Source organism: Lissotriton vulgaris, chromosome 3_1 (assembly GCF_964263255.1).
Source record: "Lissotriton vulgaris chromosome 3_1, aLisVul1.2, whole genome shotgun sequence".
In the NCBI taxonomy this organism is placed as follows: Eukaryota; Metazoa; Chordata; class Amphibia; order Caudata; family Salamandridae; genus Lissotriton; species Lissotriton vulgaris.
The window spans coordinates 933,018,770-933,031,728 of NC_141689.1; the positions used below are offsets into that span (position 1 = coordinate 933,018,770).

The 12,959-nt window shown below is 48.3% G+C and overlaps 1 pseudogene; it reads right to left on the minus strand.

Moving 5' to 3' along the window:
* Positions 1–5,592: 5,592 nt before the first annotated feature.
* Positions 5,593–12,959, minus strand: part of LOC147727234 (uncharacterized) — a 65,502-nt pseudogene continuing 58,135 nt past the window's right edge.

Sequence of the window (12,959 nt, forward strand, 5' to 3'; positions counted from 1 at the left end):
GCAGTGGGAAGACCCGGCTCTGCACTAGCGGCGACGCAGGGGGTGTTGGTGCGCCCTGACAGAGGGCAATTGGAAACTCGCACTGAATAGCGCGGTGCTCTATTTGGAGGCCCACTACCGCTGGGACGGCAGCAGACCCTGGTGGGTTGAAACTGGCGAGGTGTAGCTGAGACACTGATCGGACTTTGAGAGACCTGCTGGAGAACCCCACAGTTGACTTGTACTTGGTTCTATTGGTGTGTGCGGCGCCCTGGGTCGCGGGAACAACTGGCCACACACTTGGGAGCACGCACGAGGATACAGGGAGTTAGAGCTCGGAGCTTGATACCCACCTTAATCTGTGAGGTGTCCCTGTCCTACTATACCCGGCCCGGGAAGCTTGAGTAACATTACGCTTTGATGTCCAGCAGGAACGCAATGGGCAAGAATGACAGAACTCAGCCCAAACTCTCCTTTGAGCAGCGACGTCACAAGGGGACAGAGACACCGGCCACAGAGGCTTCCCCGCGTGCAGCCACCTCTGACGGGTCTGCAGGTGCGGACATTCGAGACTTGCTGGTCTCGATGGAAAAAGGGCTGCAGGATAGTATCGCTACCATTGGTACTAAAATCGATGCCCTGACATATCGTATGGACCGCATGTCGGAACGAGTGGACAAGCACGCTGAGTGCCTTGACATGGCGGAGAGACGATTGACTGAAGCGGAGGAGGCACAGTCGGAGTGGGATAAAGATCACAAACAATTCGGCAGACTCCTGCAGGTGATCCAAGACAAGTCGGAGGATTTGGAGGCGAGGTCGCGAAGATCCAACATTCGCATTACAGGGGTAGCAGAAACCACGCAAACTGGCAAGATGGAGCTCTTCGTGGAGTCACTACTGAAAAAGCTACTTGGAGACGAGGTCCCCTATGTTTATAGTGGAAAGGGCCCACCACACATTGGGGCCCAGGCCGAAGCCTGGCGCAAATCCGCGTCCCATAATTGCGAAGCTCCTTAATTACCGAGACAGGGACACTGCTCTACGTTTGGCTAGAGACAAAGGCAAGCTACAACATGAAGGAATGGACATCTCTCTGTACCCGGACTTCACCGCAAAAGTGCAGGAGGAAAGGAGGCAATTTGCTCCGTACAAAAAACAACTGCGAGACCTTGGGTTAGATTATGCCATGATGTACCCTGCGAAACTCCGGATTAACAGGCAAGGGCATTCACATTTCTTCACGGACCCCAGGGAGCTGCAGAAATCACTGAAGGAATGGTCCAGAGAGCGCAGGAACAGCCCCAGGAGCGACCGAGACGAAGGCACCGCCATGTAACAACTGGACGAACAGGAGTAACATCGCAGGCGTGTTTGTATTGGACTCTCCCTTGTACTGGATGGGTCACTTCCCCACTTGGCTTGCTTGGACTCAGGCTTTGTGTTTAATGGCGTGGTAGCTGGGCAGCGTTGGCTCCAATGCGATGGGGCCCTGGCAGCACCCTGAAGATTCCCAGCTGGGTGAGATTGTTCTATTTTCTTCTTCTGTCATGAGTTGCCAAGGGTTGCTCTCTTACATGGGCTGTTGGCGTTGCTGGGGGGATGTGTGTGCCTGGCTCCATGACTTGGGCGGTGGGTGGACCTGCGAAGAAAGCTGAGCCTTGTGACGGGGAGGGGGGCAGCATGATGCATTACTCAAACTTGGGACTCATGTTGGCACTACATGCACGGCAGGGGCAGGGCGTTGGTCCGCTTTAACGTTGCAGTTTCAAACTGGTAGATAACTGCTCTAGGCTGGCGACGTCTGCCCCTGCGCTTTCGGCACCTGAGCTCTTGAGGGAGCCAGTTCGGTGTTTGTTTAAGTTGGGATTTCCAGGGGGGTTAGAGGGTGGCATGGGTTCCTGTCTGACCAGGTTGGGGGAGGTCGGCTTTGGGTGGTGGGGGGGGTGGGTGTTCTTCTCTGAACAGGTTGGGTGTGTTCAGCTGTTGGGATGTTTTAATGCCTACTACGAGAGTGTGTCTGCGATACGATGTGTACGAGTTCACTAAACAAATTATGTTGGAAAGGCTGGCACTGAGGTCTTAGAGTTAGAGGGCGGCCCCAACTCTCTTAGAGTACTAACCTGGAATGTGAGGGGGTTGAACGACTACCGTAAACTCCGGAAAGTGATGAGCTATTTACAAAGACACCGAGTTGACATCTCCCTCCTGCAGGAGACGCACCTCCCTCTTACCAGCCCTATGCTGACAGCCAGGGGCCTAGGCGGTAATTGTGCAGCAGCGGGCTTCACCACGCATGCCAGAGGGGTGATCACGTGGGCTAACCCCAAAGCACAGCTGAAGTTGTCGCAGATGGTTGTGGATCTGGAGGGTCGTTATCTAATTGTACGCTGTGTGGGGAAAGGTCATGATTTAATGGTTGTAAATGTCTATGGTCCCAACTACGACAGCCCTACCTTCTACTCCTCCCTAGCAGGCTTGTGCAGACAGTATGTGGGTTCCAGATTGTTATGGGGGTGATTTCAATTTTGTGTTAAGCCCGGAACTGGATAGGTCGGCTGGCACGGCTCGTTGCCCGGCGGCTTCGGCGTTGCTTATGCAGACTGAAATGATAAAGCTGGATCTGGTGGATGTATGGCGCTATAAACACACGGGGAGGGGAGGATACACACATTACTCGGCTTATTATAATATACATACGAGAATTGACTATTGGTTTGCGTCTCACTCCCTTCTCAACTCAGTGAAGGGGTGTGTGATACTGCCCCGTACATTGTCGGACCACTCGCCATTACTGCTACTGTTGGATGCTCCGGCCAGGAGAATTCCCCCGTTCACATGGAGATTTCCCCCATATTCACTACTAGACAAGGTCTTTAGAGGGGAGTTGGCTGAGGATATAGACACATATTTCGAGACCAATGTGGGGTCAGTGGATAGTGTTCAAACACTCTGGGACGCATTCAAAGTGTACATCCGAGGTATGACGATGGCTAAACACTCTGGGGTGCTCAGAGCTATTATGCAGAGGCTGAAACACCTAGAGACACAATTATCTTAGCTGGAACAACAGTCTAGACATGCAGGGAACACTAACTCGGAGGAACGGATTAAAACCCTGATAATAGAATTTAACGAGGAAGCTGATAGAGAGGTATAGCACATGGGGAAGTACGCCACGGCACGCACCTACGGAGAGAGGGATCGCCCTGGTTCACTGCTGGCAAGACTCATGCAGAAAAGCAGGCCGCAGTTGGTGGTTGAGGAATTAATTACATCCAGCGGGGCGGTGGTCACTGAGGAGGGTGACATACTTGCAGAATTCCAAGATTACTACACTAAGCTCTATCAATCACGGTCTGGCCAGCTCGAAGAGGAAATCGATGACTATCTTAGCTATATTAATATGCCCTTCCTAGCCAATTTTCAGAGGGATTTTCTGATGATGCCAATTCAGAAGGAAGAGATCTTGGAGGCCCTGGAGGGAATGAGATCAGGCAGTGCTCCAGGTGCTGACGGGCTTACAGTGGCCTTCTACAAGGCTTTCCAAGATAAGCTTATCGCGCACTTGATGTCTCTTTTTGACGATATTTGCCAGCAGGGAAGCATGCCAAAATCTATGAGGGGGGCGCTCCTTATAACGATACCAAAACCGGGGAAACCCCCCAATGAATGTGGTTCATATAGACCGCTCTCCCTGATAAACGTGGATGCTAAACTATATGCGAAGGTTTTGGCGGCGCGGCTCGCCATACTGGTCCCCGAGCTGGTTGCCCCGGAGCCGGCCGGGTTTGTCCCCGCGAGGAATTTGACATATAATATTCGGACAGTGTTAGGCACCATGCAACACGTACGGCAGGAAAACAAGGCAGTCGCTATATTCTTAGACATGGAAAAAGCATTTGATTCGGTTGAATGGTCGTTCATGCTCAGGGTTCTGAGGAAATACGGCCTGGGTGAACCCTTCTTGCAGATGCTAGGGGCCCTATACTACAAACCGTCGGCTAGACTGAAACTAGGAACTGTGGTCACCGCCCCAATAGCGTTCAGTAGGGGTACTAGGCAAGGTTGCCCCCTTTCCCCTCTTTTGTATGCACTGGTAGCGGAACCACTGGCGTGCGCGATCAGAGAGTATCATGGGTTCGAAGGGATTAATTTCCCCACCTACAAGATTGGCATATCTACGTACGCCGATGATACACTGTTGTACGTTAGGGAGCCGGAGGCGAACCTGGCGTCTGTATTGAGGGAGGTGGTAAGATTCGGTGCACTGTCTGGCCTACGAGTCAACTGGGACAAATCAGTGGCGCTTCCCCTGACTCCGGTGACTCACGCGTTTGACTCGGAGTACCCACTACAATGGACCACGGACTCCATACGATACCTCGGGATTCGCTTGCATACTGACCCCGAGATCCTTGTGCGTGAGAACTATGGGGTGGCGTACACTAAACTTGTGGATGACGTGGAGGTGTGGTGCAAACTGCCGTTGTCCCTGATGGGAAGAATTGCAATAATGAAGATGGTGGTCATCCCCAGGTTCCTCTTCCTCTTCACCAACATCCTGGTAGTGCTGTCCAGGGCTTTCTTCCGGCAGCTCATGCAGACGCTTATCAGACTAGCGTGGGGAGGTAAACAGCCCAGGGTTCAATGGCAGACTTTAATGCTCCCCTATGACCAGGGGGGACTGGGGGCTCCTGACTTGGAACGGTATTACAGAATAGCGCAGGCGGCACACCTTCACACCTGGATCCATGGGAACCCCGATATCCCGCACATGAAACTAGAACGTTTGTTTGCGGATCCCATTCCTCTCCCAGCTACGATATGCCACCCAGTTGATTGCAGAACTGGGATCTTGGACTCTATAGCATCTACGAACCACGCCTGGCATGAGCTGGTACGCACGCGGGATAGTGCACTACTGTACTCACCCCTCATGCATGTGGAATGGGCAGTGTGACTTGCCCCTTTGACGGAGAAGGGGGTGCTTAAGGCACTACATGAATTGGGCATAGATAAGATGGGGGATCTCTTCCTGAATGGGACAGTGAAGACTCTCCAACAGGCGATACAGTCCCAGACCGGGAAGACGCTGTTGCATAGTTTTCAAAACCACAGGGTCCGTAGTGCACTTCAGGAGTTGCTTGGTCCGGAATTGGCTGAACCCCCGGAAGTGATGGAACTCACTTATGTGATCAAAACTTTATCGTCCAGCAAACTAGTCACGAATCTCAAGAAACTGGGGGACCAGCACATGCACCGCCCGATCTCCAAAGCCAGGCTAGCTTGGCAGAGTGATTTACAGCTGACGATTACGGATGAGATGTGGCAGTATTGCTGCACAAACACCAGAAAGGTGTCGCTCAATAGCCGGCATAGACTGATACATTTCAAATACCTACAACGGGTCTATTACACGCCAGAGAGGCTGCACAGGTATGGACTGCGGTGCTCGGCGGAGTGCGAGCGCTGCCACCTCCCGTTGGCAGACTTTCTTCATATGGCTTGGTCTTGTCTGGGAATTTATCAATTTTGGCAGGGGGTTTTCTCTGAACTGGGTCTGATGTTGGGCGTAGACATTCCACCATGTCCGGCCCTGGCACTGCTGGGCTATTCCAAGACACTGCCGGTGGCATTGAGGCGCTTGGCGGATATAGCCTTGCTCACCGCTAAGCGACTAGTTGCTATATGTTGGATGAGAGGGCCGATACCGACCAAGAAAAGGTCGGCAGCGGACTTACTATACTGCTGCATGCAGTCGGAGACGTACAGCGAGCTGCTGCCCCCAAAAAGTCGGCCCTATAATAATAATAATAAAGGAATCTTGTTGTGCGCAAACTTAGCCCAATGGGCGTCAAGGCGCCTAATTCCAAAAAACCAGCTCATAACAAAAACCTGCAGTTCAACCTATGTAGGCTCTAGAAAAGCACCATGTTTTTAAGGCCTTTTTGAAAAGATCCAGGGAAGGTAGAGTTTTGATCTCCATGGGCACGATGTTCCAGAGCAGATGTAAATATGAGTCTTTTCACTGTTCTATGAAGACTTGTGCACTCAGACACTTAAGGTGACTCATTTTAGAAATTGATCAGTACGTTGTGCAACAATAATCCCATAAAGATTCGGCGGTACAGATTGTCCTTCTCAAACACACAACATGGAGTGGAGGGATTTACACTACCCTTTGCGATTGGTGCATCCCAAGCTCCACTGTAGATCGTAGTCAGGTGTAAACCACGATGTGCCTTCAAGTTTAAAACACCTATAATACTGAGTATTGAAATGTATTGATGCAGCAAGTTTTATATATTTGTCTCCTAATAACAATACGGGAAGTTTGGTCTCTATTCCGCCTCCATCTAATACTACATGGAGTGCATGGGTCTACACTACCCTTTGTGACAGGTGCATCCTAAGCTCCACTGTATATGGTATTAAGATATAAAATATGACACGCCTTTTTTTTATTTATTTTTTTTTTTTAAATACCTATATTACTAGCATTGAAATGTATTGATGTGGCAAGTTTTATATATAATTTTCCCTTAACAACAATGTGGGAGGTTTAGTCTGTTTTCTGCCTTTACATAATATAACATGGAGTGCTGGGATGTACACTACCCTTTGTGATTGGTGCATCCCAAGCTCAACCGAATACAGTATTCAAAGGGAAATACGAAGCGCTTTCAAGTTTAAAATACCTATAACATTAAGTATTGCAATGTAGTGAGGTATCCAGTTTTATATATATTCTCACCTAACATTGATGTGGGAAGTTTAGTCTGTTTTTTGCTTTTATGGAAAAACGTAACTCCGCCCCCTAGTCCTTGGACGACCAGGAAATACAAAACGCGGAGTTTTGGCACGACACACGCGGCACGGCAGCGTTAATGAGAGACCCCGGCGGATTGGGAATGAACGCCGATTTCATCTATCTATACAGGACCCCGAGGTAAATATGCACAGCGAACCCTTTGGGGATCTGTGCAGCGAGGTGGTCCGATCGCGCTCAGTCCTCTGAACCTTTGTTTCTTTACCTGACTACAGGACCGAGGTGATCGTATCTGAAGAACTTCTCGGCGGTAGAGGTAGGAGAGTTGGGATTTAGTTGACTGTGTTGAGGGTTCTTTGATTGTACCCGGGCTACTATACCCAAACTACTTTACATTTAACCCCCTTTTTAGGCAAGATGTCAGCGTCCCAGGAGAATTAGTAAGGACTTTTGGCAGGTTTCCTCCATTCCGGTAATGGTACTTATTTTTGTACTTATTTTCTAATCTTTACGACTATGAAACCACCAGAGGAGTGTTTAGTGACTTTTACGCTATGGTGACAATCTTTCTCTTTTCAGGCCAATTACGTGCCGCTTTTCTAAATAGGTGAATTTCCCTATATGTCGTTCCAAAGAAGTGGTGAGACTTAAAAACCTAGTGATGTATAGATAATCCTCTGCTGCCTCTGCTGGTAATAACATTGCTCTGTGTATATATATAGATACCCTACGATACCTCAATCCATAAAATACCAATACTAGTTCCTTTACCAACCCTTTTCTTTGCATCTAGGTTACCACTGACAAACGTAGGTGCCCGAAATGGAATAATTACGCCTGCAAAAATATTTCCTGCGCAATGCATACAGGATCCATTTAATTGAATCTCTAAGACTCAGTCGATAGTGGTAAGCCAGCGTTGACGTACTTCATCCCTTTGGGAGACTTCCAATTTGGTTTTATGTATGGCAATCAGTTTGCAAATAGGTAATCCATTTCTCTATTGTATAGATTTATAACCTAGATCTACCATTGAGCAACACTACATTCTATCGTCCTGGACACCACCCCATACAGGCGGACAGGTAATAATCACATAGATGTCCAATGATTTCCCAACCCTTTTTGTGATAATATACTCCTCAGCATAGATGGCTTGCTGACTACCATCACGGTTTTTAATGATCTAGACCTTTTGTATAGACTAGTAATGTACTTGCTGATTCTCTTCCAATACTAGTCTTTCCTCTAACTTTTAGAGTTGCCTCCAGCAGCTTGGACTAAGACTACTCAACTTTTGAGTCCACTCCCATCGCCCCTTGCCAAAGGTGAGCGCTAGGCATTGTATTTATTTAGTACGTATGAGATTCAGACGTAACAAGAGAACATGATTTCTTTCGTTTCACTGACTATCGTGTATCACCATCCTATGAATTTTAATACAGGAATGGTGTATCTCTAATTCGTTTTTCTAATTGTTCCCCAGGAGTTTGCCCACCCACAACAATGTCTGTCCTGATGAAGACCCTTCCGTAAGGAAAAGACTCCTACTGATTGTGGGTCGAAACGTAGACCACTACGTCACCAAAGACCAGCTCCGGTCCCCATTTAGACACTCACGGCTATTGCGGAGTTAGGCCTTTTTGCCATTTACAGTTTTTGGACTCCCACAGAGCCTACAGATGTGGCCCTGATGTTAAGGGACCACATGTATATTGTCTTAGTAGATTGAATAAGACGTGTCACTGAATGAATCAGTTCACACATATCCTACCCCTAACACTTTCCCTCACGTCACCCCCTCCCCGTTGTGAATGTGGGCACACATACTGTATATAAAGCAATTGTATAGAGAATAATGTATCCATTGAATAGGATGTATGCAATCTTGAAGTAAAATCTTTTTTGCATCTAAAAACGTTGTTTTTGAATTTATGAATACAAATGCTATGAATTTGTAAATTTCTTTCTGGTCTCGGGACCCCTTCCTTTCTTTCCAGAGCAGGGGGGCAGCGACAGAGAAGGCCCTAGCTCCCCATCTGGTGAGCTTGAAACGAGGGACAACAAGCTGAAAAAGTCCCGAAGATCAGAGACACCTTGTGGGATGGTAGCGAGTAAGCAGGGAGCTGATGGCGCCTTTAGGTCCATCCTCGAGGGCTCTATAGGTCATACACAGAATTTTAAAGTAAATTCTGTGTTGAATAGGCAGCCAATGGAGGTCTCTCCTCGCAGTAGTAGCAGAAGATGCCCTAGGAAGATCTAGGACGAAACGTGCAGCCGCATTCTGCACGATTTGCAGCCGATGTATGAGGCCCTTGTTGGACTCCATGTAGAGAGAGTTGCAGTAATCTAACCTGGAACCAACAAGGGCGACTGCAATCTGCTTACGTGCTTGAAGGGACAGATAGCTGCGAATTCTATTGAGCGTTCTGATTACTCCCCAACAGGTTGCAACCATCCGATTCACCTGAAGGGACATCGAGAGTGACGTATCAAACACCACACCCAGATTTATGGCAGATTGAGAGGGGGTGGGGCAGGTGCCAAGAGAGGGAGGCCACCACTCACTCGACCAAACAACTTGGTCCTTCCCAAAAACCAGCACCTCAGTCTTGTCGCCATTTAGCTTCAGGGAGTTGATGACCATCCAGTCTGCAACATGTTGCATACAGGACCTGAAGCTAGAGGCAGATGTTGTGACAGAGGAATGGGTGAATGACACCATAATCTGGGTGTCATCGGCGTATGATACAACCTCCATCCCCTGCGATCTTACAAGCCTGGCAAGGGGGGCCACGTAGATGTTAAACAGGGTCCGACTTAATGCCGACCCCTGTGGCACCCCACATTGCAGAAACTTAGCTGGGGAGAGGTGGTTTCCAAGCATCACTCTCTGTTCCCTATCGAGGAGCAAGGAGTTGAGGAGGCTCAGGGACGACCCGGTGACACCTGCCTCCCTAAGCCAAGATGTTAAAATGGCAGGAGACAAGGTGTCGAATGCGGCCGTGAGATCCAATAGCACTAGAGCAGTAGTTTGTCCAGCATCAACTTTGCGTCGGATGTTATCGACTACGAAGGTGAGAGCAGATTCAGTGCTATGATGTTTTCGAAATCCATGTTGGGTGATGTCAAGGTAATCAGAGGTCTCAAGAAAGGAAGATAGGTGGCGATTCAGATGTGTTTCTAGAATTTTCGCAGGTGCAGGAAGCAGGGAAATGGGCCTAAAATTTTTAAGGAGGCCGGGGTGAAGTGAAGGCTTCTTGAGAAGCGGCTTCACAATAGCCTTCGTCCATATCGATGGAAAAGAGCCTTGAGCAACCGCCTTATTCATCACCTCCAGCAGCGAGGGAAGAAGGCTGCTCCTACACTCTTTCATCTTTTTAAGAGGTAGTGGATCCAACGGAGAGGAGGATTTCGTCCTGTCGAGTAGGAGATTCAATCCTTCCAGAGACAGAGGTGGAAAGTCCGAAAGAAGACTAGAAGGGACTATATCCAGTGACTCGAGAGAACTTATGCCAGAATGGATATTCTCATCCAAAGCGAGACCTTGCACTTCTAGAGAAGTGTGGATATCAAATATTTTTTTATGAAATAAGTCTGCAATGTCATCGCAGAGACGTTGAGAACTGACTACAGGGTCTGGGAGTTGAAGGGAGCATAACGAGTCCGCAATTTTGAAAAGCTCCCTAGAAGAAGTGAGTGAGCTAGTAAGGTTGGAAAAGTATTTCTGCTTCTCCAAAATCACTTTCTGCTTATACTCCCGTAGAGCAGACTTATGAGCTTCCCGGTCCATAGGATCCCATGATTTCCTCCACTTCCTCTCACTGCTTCTGCTACCCTGTCTTAGTAATCTAAGATGGACCGAAAACCATGGTGCAGATGGTTTACGTCGGGCTACATATCGTAGGGAAGCTGGGGCAAATTTTTCTACAGCATTGGTGATGGAATCCTTCAGATATTGGGCTGCGTCATCCACATCTTTTTGGAGAAGAGCCTCAGGGGAAGGAACAAGAGAGGCAAAGGCCTCATCCGTGAGGTTTTTAAAATTTCTTCTAAGAACAAAAGGGGTAGTAACCTTTTTAGTGGAGTAAGAAGTGGAGAAGGCGAGATGGAGAGGAACAGCAAAATGATTAGTCCAGACCATCGGCAGAGGTGTGCCACTGGAAAGTCTAAGATCGTTAGAAAGAAGAGCTTCTGGGGGCTATACAGGACCTATTTGTGTGCCCAGGATGGTGGGGAGACTGACCCGGACCCGGAGAGAGAGGAGATAGGTGAGGTACAGGAGGAGGAGGTCGAATATTTAGGGAGGGACGCACTGTAATCTAGCTATGGCATGGTGGGGAGATAGTGTTCTGGTCCTCCAGGGCTGTCGCTGGCATTGGGTGGGGGTACCGGAGTTAGGGAGTGTGTCACACGTGACAGGCAGTTGGTAGCCATGGACATTGGGGACACCTGTATACACGTTGGTACGTAGGATCTGTAACCGTAGGGCACAGTGTTAGTCATTAGACGTTCATGGATAACACAAGTGGTTAGGTAGGCACATGTTCGGGTGGGTTGGTTGTTGGGGGGGTGGGAGGGCTTGGTTAGTGGTAGGACTCACTATACAGCTCCATGGAGAATGTTGACATTGGCGAGTGGTCTTATTGTGCACAGACGCACTACACAAACCAAGCAACATAAAGTAATGAGGTCCTGGGTTGTACTTCACAGCTCACTGTTTCCATATTCGTTTGAGGGCTGTACTATGCATGCATGACACTATCTCTTTTACGCCGCCCGGCCCCCGGGATGCTGGCTCTGAGGCTGTGTATACTGTTGTGCGATTTAGAGAAGACGCTACCTACTGTTGCCGCCGGCCTCCGGGTTGTAGGCGTAGTGTGCTGTGTGTACTTTGAATATACAATAAAGTACAAAGTTAATAAAAAAAGAAGCAGGAGAGGTGCAGAAATTGCCAATAGAAGTGCAAAAAGAAGCAAGAGAAGTGCTGACAGAAGCAACAGGGGTGTAGCAAGAAGCAAGAGAAGCGATTAAAGAGACCAGAGAGTTGCAGATAGAAATACGAATGGTGCAGAAACACGCAAGAGAAGTCCAGAAAAGTGGAAGAAGGGTACAGAAAGAGGCAAGGGGCTGCAGAAAAAAGCAAGAGATGTTCAGAAAGTAGCAGAAGTGCAGAAGGAAGCAATATAGGTGCATAAAGAGGGCAGAGGGGTGTAGAAAGAGGTAAGAGAGGTACAGAAAGAGGGAACATGAGTGCAATAAGATACAAGAGACGTGCAGAAAGAAACAAGTGAAGTGAAGGAAACTGGAAAAACGGTGCAGAAAGAGGGAAGAGAAGTATAGAAAATTTAACATAGGTGCAGAAAGAGGAAACAGAGGTGCAGAAAGAGGCAAGAGAGGTGCAGAAAGAAGCAACAGAGGAGCAGAAAGAGGCATGAGGTGTACAGAAAGTGGCAACAGAAATATAGAAAGAGGGAAGAGAAGTGAAGAAAGAAGGAACAAAAATGGAGAAAAAATGTAAGAGAAGTACAGAAATGTAAAAAGAGTTAAGAGAAGTTCGGAAGGAAGCAACTGTAATGCAGAAAGATGTAAGTGAAGTGCAGAAATAAGCAACAGAGGTACAGAAAGAGGCAAGAGAAGTAGAGAAAAGGGGGAAAAGAGTGCAGAAAGAAGAAAGAGGGGTGCATAAGAAGCAAGAGAGGTGCAAAAAGAAGAAAGAGAAGTGCAGAAAGAAGCAACAGATGTGCAGAAAGTGGGAATAAGGGTGCAGAAAGAGGCAACAGAGATGCAGAAAAAGGCATGAAAGGTGCAGCAAGAGGAAACAGGGGTACAGAAAGAGGCGAGAGAGGTGCAGAAATAGGGACAAGGGGTGCAGAAATAAGCAACAGAGGTTCAGAAAGGGGCAAGAAAGACGTAGTAAGAGGCAAAAAAGGTACAGAAAGAGGCAAGGGGTGTGCATAAAGAAGCAAGAGATGTGAAGAAAGAAGCAACAGAGGTGCAGAAAAAGGCAAGAGGGGTGTGGAAAGAGGGAAGAGGAGTATAGAAACAAGAGGGAACAGAGGTGCATAAAGAGGCATGAGAGGTGCAGAAATAGGGAGGAGGGGTAAAGAAAGAGTAAAGAGAGGTACAGAAAGAGGGAAGACAGGTTCAGAAAGAAGCAAGAGAGTTGCAGAAAGAAGCAACAGAGGAGCAGAATGAGGCATGAGGG